The sequence below is a fragment of the Carlito syrichta genome, unplaced genomic scaffold, assembly GCF_000164805.1.
Source record: "Carlito syrichta isolate Samal-C Ts95f unplaced genomic scaffold, Tarsius_syrichta-2.0.1 Scaffold258652, whole genome shotgun sequence".
Classification (NCBI taxonomy): Eukaryota; Metazoa; Chordata; class Mammalia; order Primates; family Tarsiidae; genus Carlito; species Carlito syrichta.
In genome coordinates, this window is record NW_007202748.1 from 235,789 (window position 1) to 244,618 (window position 8,830).

The window sequence follows — 8,830 nt, forward strand, 5'->3', positions numbered from 1 at the left end:
GCAGGCGGGTCTCGAACCCATGGGCTCAGGCAATCCACTCACCTCAGCCTCCCAAAGGCTTTTTTTTTTTTTAATCAACAAACCCTCCCTAGGAAGAAAATGCTGGAAGAGACTGTCTAAGTGGGGCTCGCGAGAGGGTGGTCAGGGCCCTGGCGCAACAGCTGGTGCTGCAGGTTCTCTACTTCGTCTCTGGCTCTTCCTACATCGCAGAAGCAGAGCGCCATTTTTTTTTAATGGACAGAAGTTTTACTTTGAAAAAGCGGGGAGAAAATATCAGCCCAGACTCTCCCCCACCACTGAAACAAGAGAGAGAGTGCCGACTCCTGGCTTTGCCTCACCACTGCAGCACCTGGCCAGGGCTGTGGTAAGTTCAAGAGAGGCCCTCCACCACCATCATGAAGGCGGGGCAGGAGAGTGCTCTGACTTGCTCACCATGGAGCAACAGACCCCATCTCTGTGGCTGGCAGATCAACTACTCCGGAGTTGATCATGGCCAAGAGGGAATGCCCTGAGAACACAAACTTAAGAGGGACCTGATGAGGCGCCCCACCCCCTACCCTGATGCAGCTGTGGGACAAAGGGTGTGGCCAGAAAAAGACGAGGAAGAATGCCAAAGAGATCAGTGGTGAGCCCGGAGCTGACCCAAACCCTGTCCTCCTCAGCAATCCTCTGAACGTCAGACACACGCAGCTGGGCCATGACTGAGAGGGACAAACCCAGGCGGAGCCTGGACATGAGTCACAATAGGAGAACTCCATTCCAGGATAGGGCTGGCTGGGGCACCCCTGGCGAGAGTACATACCTGGGGAAGAGACAATTCCACACCTCCCCACCAGAGATCTCCCTGACCATACAAGAGTGGGAGGAGAGGACTATAGTCCCCCCACCTTCACTGCCCCTCCTCCTTCCTTGCTTTGTTCCCTGAGGAGTGAAAGAGGTGGCTCTGCAGGAGAGACCTGATTAGAGGAACAATTACAGAGCCTGCAACAAGAAGGCAAGTTTTTTTTTTTTTTTAATTTTCAATTATTTTTTAATTTTTAAAAATTATTGGCCGGGCTCAGTGGCTCAGCCTGTAATCCCAGCACTTCGGGAGGCTGAGGCGAGTGGATTGCCTGAGTCCGCAAGTTCGAGACCCACCCAGGCAACTTGGTGAGACCTTGTCTCTACAATAAATTTTTTTTTTAAATTAGCCAGGTGTGGTAGTACGCGCCTGTAGTTCTGGCTACCTTGGAAGGCTGAGGCGGAAGGATCACCGGAGTCCAGCAGGTCGAGGCGGCGGTGTCTGGAAGCATGCCACAGCACTCTGTAGTCTGGGCTACAGAGTGAGACCCCAACTCAAAACAAAAAATTCTTTGAATATTTGTTTGTTAGTTCATCTATTTTTAAAATATTTTTCCTTTGTGCATGAATGTGTATGTGAGGGTTTGATCTGCATCCCCCTCCTAAATTTTTTTCTTTTCTTTTTGTTTCTTCTTTTATCATTTTCTGTTTATGTGTGTATGTGAATGACTGAGTGTACATCTTTTGATATTGTTGTTGTTGGTTTTTACTCTTGTTCTTCTGGGGTTTTTTTAAATTCATTTTTTTTGTTTTTGTTTTGTTTTTTGTTTTATTTTTGACTTGGAGCCTCATTCTGTCACCCAGACTGGAGTGCAGGGGCCGCTCCCAGCCACCGCAGCCTCGACCTGCTGGGTGCCAGCAATCCTTCTGCCTCAGCCTTCCAAGTAGCTGGAACTACAGGTGTGTGCTACCACGCCAGCTAATTTTTTGATTTATTGTAGAGATGAAGTCTCACCAAGTTGCCCAGGAGGGTCTCGAACCTGCAGGCTCAGGCAATTCACTCATCTTAGTTTCCCAAAGGCGCAGGATCACAGGCTGAGCCACCAAGCCTGGCTATATTCATTTTTTATAGTTTAAGGTGTGTGTCAATATATGTGTGAGGGTTTGACCTGAATCCTTTTTTTTTTTTAATTTTCCTCCAGTCTTTCTGTTTTTCTTCTCTATTCACTTTGAGCGAGGCGTGTGTGTGTGTGTGTGTGTGTGTGTGTGTGTTTAGTTATCTTGGTTTTTTTTGTTGTTGTTATTTGTTTTGTTTCACTTTGTTGTTATTCTAGTTTGTTTGGGGGGGTGTGTATGTGTTCAGTTGCTTTTGGATTGGTTTCTGCTTTGCATCATCATATAGAGTGGTGGTGGGGAGTGGGTCTCAGGGAACACATACCACAATAAGTGAATATTTTAATTTGCAAGTAATTTCTGATTCCTAGCTCTCTATCCCCTACTTTATTCCAACTTCAAAAACTACAAGAGACAGCAAAGTTTCCCATCTACTGCCCTATTTCAAAACAGAATAAATCCAGAGACTGGATCAGGGAAGAAGAGAGGACTAAGCAAACATCAGAAGGGAAAGCCTCTCCCACTGGCACTGAATAACAGAACTAAAGAGAAAAACAAAAGATCTGTCACAAAGGAGGAAAAAACCAAAGGAAGGCCTCAGGCAATTTCAAGTTTACCAAAGACAAAACTCCTGAAAAATCAGACCTTGGTGTCTAAACAATGGACATCACCAAGGACTGTCCCCAGAATACAACAGGGATTAGGGAATGGAAAGAGTGAATAAGATGCAAGAAAGACAAGATGCAACACTGAAAGAACTTGTAACAGATTTTGGCTAAAAAAGTTCATCCAGGAAATAAACAACAAGATGACAAGCATGGAAAGCAGAATTAATCTAGCTGAAGAAAGAATCTCAGAACTTGAAGACCAGAGCATGGAATTAACCCAGTCTGTAAAAAACATAGAAAGAAGACTCAGAAAGAAAGAACAAAGCCTACAAGATATGTGTGATTATATCAAGAGGCCAAACCTATGCTTGACTGGTATCCCAGAAGAAGAAAAGGAAATGGAGAACACTTGAAGCATGTATTCCAGGAGGTAATCCAAGAAAACTTTCCCCTTCTCACCAGAGATGTGACCAGCCAAGCACAAGAGATACAGAGAATCCCCACAAGACATCAAATGAGAAGACCAACCCCTAGACACATAGTAATTCACCTACACAAGTAGGCACAAAAGAAAAAATCCTAAAGGCAACAAGAGAGAAAAGTCAGACTACCTAGCAAGGAAAACCAATCAGAATAGCAGCAGGCCTGTTGTTAGAAACACTACAAGCAAGAAGGGACTGGAGCCCTATATTCAAAGTCCTCAAAGAAAAACAATTTCAACCAAGAATTTCCTATCCAGCCAAGCTCAGCTTCATCAGTAATGGAGAATTCAAATCCTTCCCAGACATCCAATCCCTAAGAGATTGTGTAGCTTCCAGACCAGCTCTACAGGAGACACTTAAAAAGGTATCAAGCACAGAAGAACGAAAAAAAGAATGACCACACACTTCCCAAGAGAACAGCAGAGCATAGAATCAACAGAGAATACAGCACAACAAGAAACTTGAAAACACACACATACAACAACCCCAAAGCCAAAAGAAAACAAGCAAACAAAGAAAAAACTTTATAAGAACCTCATGACAGGGAGAAACAATCACATTTCAATAATCAGCCTGAATGTGAATGGACTAAATGCGCCACTGAAAAGACAAAGAATGGCAAACTGGATAAGAAACCATGACCCAATTATTTGCTGCATCCAGAAGACTCATCTCACCACACAGGTCACACACAGACTCAAACTTAAAGGATGGAAAACGAGTTTCCAGGCAAATGGATCATAAAAGAAGGCAGGAGTTGCGATTTTAATATTAGACAAAACAACCTTTAAACTAACAAAAATTTTAAAAGATGCAAAAGGACACTACATAATGATAAAAGGTACAATCCATCAACAAGAAATATCCATCCAAAACATATATGTACCCAACACAGGAATATCAGCATTTATAAAGCAACTACTAAATAAACTAAAAAAAGATATTGACTCTAACACTGTTATAACAGGGGACTTGAATATCCCACTGACAGCCCTAGAGAGATCATTGAGGCAAAAAATCAACAAGGAGATCCAGAACCTAAACTTAACACTCAACCAAATGGATTTAATAGATACCTACAGATCATTCCACCCAACAACCAGAGAATATACATTCTACTCTTCACTACATGGCACATACTCCAAGATTAATCACATCCTTGGCCATAAATCAAGCATAAACAAATTCCATAAGGTTGAAATCTTGCCATGCACATTCTCAGACCACAGTGGAATAAAAATAAATATCAACACCAACAACATTTCCCCAAAGCCCACAAGGACATGGACACTAAACAGCACAATGCTGAACAACTGCTGGGTCAACAGTGAAATCAAAGCAGAAATTAAAAGATTCCTGGAAACAAATGAAGATGAAAAAACATCTTACCAAAACCTCTGGGATATCATGAAAGCAATTCTAAGAGGGGAATTTATATCTCTACGAGCACATATAAAGAAAATGAAAAGATCACAAGTTGAGAGCCTAACAAATCACCTAAGGGAACTGGAAAAAGAAGACCACCAAAACTTGAACTTTAGCAGAAGAAACCAAATCACAAAAATGAGAGCCCAAATACAGGACATAGAAGACAAAAATATCATAGAAGTCATCAACAAAACAAAAAGCTGGTTCTTTGAAAGAATTAACAAGATTGATGGACTCCTAACCAGAATGACCAAGAAAAAGAGAGAAAAAGCCCAAATAAACACAATCAAAAATACAAAAGATCAAATCACAACTGACCCCGAAGAAATATAAAAGATTATCAGAGATTTCTATGTACACCTGTATGGAAACAAACTTGATAACCTAAATGAAATGGAGGATATTCTGACATCACACAACCTCCCCAGGTTGAAACAAGAAGACACTGAGACACTAAATAGACCAATAACAACCCAGGAAATTGACTCTGTCATAAGAAAACTACCTGCAAAAAAAACCCCTGGATTGGATGGCTTTCCAGCAGAATTCTACAAAACGTACAAGGAGGAGCTGACACCAATCCTATTGAAAGTATTCCAGGCAATTGAGAAAGATGAAATTCTCCCCAAATCATTTTAAAAAACTAACATCACACTGATACCCAAATTGGGTAAAGATCCAACTAAAAAAGAGAACTACAGGCCAATATCCCTTATAAACATAGATGCAAAAATCCTCAACAAGATTCTAGCAAATCGGATCCAAAAATTCATCTCAAAAATCATCCACCACGACTAATTAGGCTTCATCCCCAGGATGCAGGGCTGGTTTAACATTCGCACCACCATAATTGTAATTCAATATATCAATAGGTGTAAAAACAAGAACCACATGATTATCTCATTAGATGCAGAAAAGGCTTTTGATAAAATCCAGCATCGCTTCTTAATAAAAACCCTCAAACACCTAGGTATAGAAGGAACATACCTCAAAATAGTAAGTGCCATCTACGATAAACCCACAGCTAACATATAGCTAAATGGACAAAAACTGGAAACATTTCACCTGAAAACTGGAACAAGACAAGGTTGCCCACTCTCAACATTGTTCAACATTGTGTTGGAAGTCCTAGCTCGGGCAATTAGACAAGAGAAGGAAATCAGGGGTATCCAAATAGGAAAAGAGGAAGTCAAGTTATCCCTCTTTGCTGATGATACAATCCTATACCTTGAAAATCCAAGAGAATCTGTCAAAAACCTGCTTGCACTGATAAAGGACTTTGGCAAAGTCTCAGGATACAAAATAAACATGCAAAAGACAGTCACATTCCTAAACACCAACAGCAAGCAAGCAGAGACCCAAATTAACAGCACAATTCCATTCACAATAGCCACAAAAAAATTGAAATACCTCGGCATCTTCCTAATCAGAGAAGTGAAAGACCTTTACCATGAGAACTACAAAACACTGCTCAAAGAAATCCAAGACCACTTATTCAACAAGGGTGCCTGAATGATGCATATTTGTATACCCAACCCTTAACCAAACCCCACAATTTTAAAGTAAAAAATATGTTTAAAATAAAAATAAAAGCCGGGCTCAGTGGCTCAGCCTGTAATTCTGCGCCTTTGGGAGGCTGAGGTGAGTGGATTGCCTGAGCCCATGGGTTCAAGACCCACCTGGACAACTTGACGAGACCTCGTCTCTACAATAAATCAAAAATTAGCTGGGCGTGGTAGCGCATGCCTGTAGTTCCAGCTACTTGGAAGGCTGAGGCGGAAGGATTGCCGGAGCCCAGCAGGTCGAGGCTGCGGTGGCCGGGAGCGGCCACTGCACTCCAGCCTGGGCGACAGAGTGAGACTCCAACTCATAAATAAATAAATAAATAAAAATAAAAGAAATCCAAGAAGACACAAACAAATGGAAAATAGTCCATGTTCATGGATAGGAAGAATCAACATTGTTAAGATATCCATCCTACCAAAGGCAATCTACAGAATCAATGCAATACCCATTAAATTACCAACATCATTCTTCTCAGACCTGGAAATGACAATACAGAAATTCATATAGAAACATAAACGACCACGTGTAGCCAAAACAATCCTTAGCAAATGAAACAAAGCAGGAGGTATCACAATCCCAGACTTCAAACTTTACTATAATGTTACCGTAATCAAAACAGCCTGGTATTGGTACAAGAACAGGCACATAGACCGATGGAACAGGATAGAGATTCCAGAAGCAAAGCCTCCATTCTTCAACCAACTCATCTTTGACAAAGCCTTCAACAACAACCACTGGGAAGAGAAGAACCTATTCCATAAATGGTGCTGGGAAAACTGGCAGACCACATGCAGAAGATTGAAATAGGACCACTACATATCACCATACACAAAAACTAACTCTAAATGGTCCAAAGACCTACACATAAAACCTCAAACTATTAGAATCTTAGAAAATACAGGAGATAGCCGGGCTTGGTGGCTCAGCCTGTAATCCCAGTGCTTTGGGAGGCTGAGGAGAGTGGATTGCCTGAGCCCATGGGTTCAAGACCCGCCTGGGCAACTTGGCGAGACCTCATCTCTACAATAAATCAAAAATTAGCCACGTGTGGTAGCACGCATCTGTAGTTCCAGCTACTTGGAAGGCTGAAGTGGAAGGATCGCCGGAGCCCAGCAGATCAAGGCTGCGGTGGCCAGGAGCAGCCACCGCACTCCAGTCTTGGTGACAGAGTGAGACTCCAACTCAAAAAAAAGAAAGAAAGAAAGAAAGAAAATGCAGGAGACACCCCTATGGAAATTAGAACTAGCCACCAATTCCTATTCAGAACCTTAAAGTCCAATATCTTAAGAAATAAAATAAGCAGGGCTTGGTGGCTCAGCCTGTAATCCTGCACCTTTGGGAGGCTGAGGTGAGTGGATTGCCTGAGCCCGCGGGTTTGAGACTCGCCTGGGCAGCGAGACCTCATCTCTACAATAAATCAAAAAATCAGCCGGGCGTGGTAGCGCATGCCTGTAATTCCGGCTACTCAGAAAGCTGAGGCGGAAGGATCGCTGGAGCCCGGCAAGTCGAGGCTGAGGTGGCCGGTAGCGGCCACTGTACTCCCATCTGGGCGACAGAGTGAGACTCTAAATCAAAAAAAAAAAAAAGAAAAAAGAAAAAAAATAAGATAGACAAGTGGGACCTCATCAAACTAACACGCTTCTGCAAAGCAAAAGAAACCATCAAGAGAGCAGGGAGGCAGCCCACAGAATGGGAAAAAATATTTGCCAACTGTGTATCTAACAAAGGCCTAACATCTAGGCTCTACAAGGAACTCAAATGCGCCGAAAGGAAAAAAACAAACAGCCCCACTAAAAAGTGGGCAAAAGACATGAATAGACACTTCTCAAAAGAAGATATACGGGCAGCCAACAGACAGATGAAAAAGTACTCAGTCTCACTCATCATCAAAGAAATGCAAATCAAAACTACACTGAGATATACCACCTAACCCTAGTAAGAATGACCATCATTAATAAAACAAACAACAACAGATGTTGGCGAGGATGCAGAGAAAAAGGAACACTTCTACATTGCTGGTAGGAATGCTAACCAGTGCAACCTCTCTGGAAGACAGTGTGGCAATTTCTGAAAGAACTAGAAATTGACCTTCCATATAACCCAGCAATTCCCCTATTGGGAATATACCCAGAGGAACTCAAATCAGTCTAAAAAAAAGATACCTGCACACGTATGTTTGTTGCAGCTCTATTCACAATAGCAAAAACATGGAACCAACCATGTTGCCCATTAAAGCTGGACTGGATTTAAAAAATGTGGTACATATACACAATGGCATATTATGCAGTCATAAAGAAGAACAAACATGGACTTCGCAGCAACTTGGATGGATTTGGAGTCGATCATACTCAGTGATCTGTCATAGAAACAAAGAACAGAGCACCATATGTTCTCATTCATAAGGAGACCTTGAACAATTATAATACTATAAGAAAGGGACTGGCAGTAGTGGGAAACTGTCATGGGAGGGGGTGGGATTTGCAGTTGGAGAAACTGCTAGGGGAGGGAGGGGTATACCTCATCAACAAAGGTACCTGCATAATCAGTGTTTGTATATCTAACCCTGAATTGTACCCCACATCTTCATAATTAAAAAAAAAATTCTCTAAGTAGACAATTATCTGGCAGGATCAACAAAACTCTAGATACATGAAATTGTATCTTTTGACACAGTAATCCTATTTCAGAAAGGAAATAATCCAAGAGAAGGAAAAAAACTATATAAATAAATGTTTTGCCGGGCTCGGTGGCTCAGCCTGTAATCCCGCGCCTTTGGGAGGCTGAGGTGAGTGGATTGCCTGAGCCCGTGGGTTCGAGACCCGCCTGGGCAACTTGGCGAGACCTCATCTCTAC

At 42.2% G+C, this 8,830-nt stretch overlaps 1 protein-coding gene across 2 annotated transcripts in view; it reads right to left on the reverse strand.

The window, feature by feature from the left end:
- Nucleotides 1-8,830, reverse strand: part of ALDH6A1 (aldehyde dehydrogenase 6 family member A1) — a 30,391-nt gene that overhangs the window by 9,743 nt on the left and 11,818 nt on the right. The window lies entirely within an intron of this gene.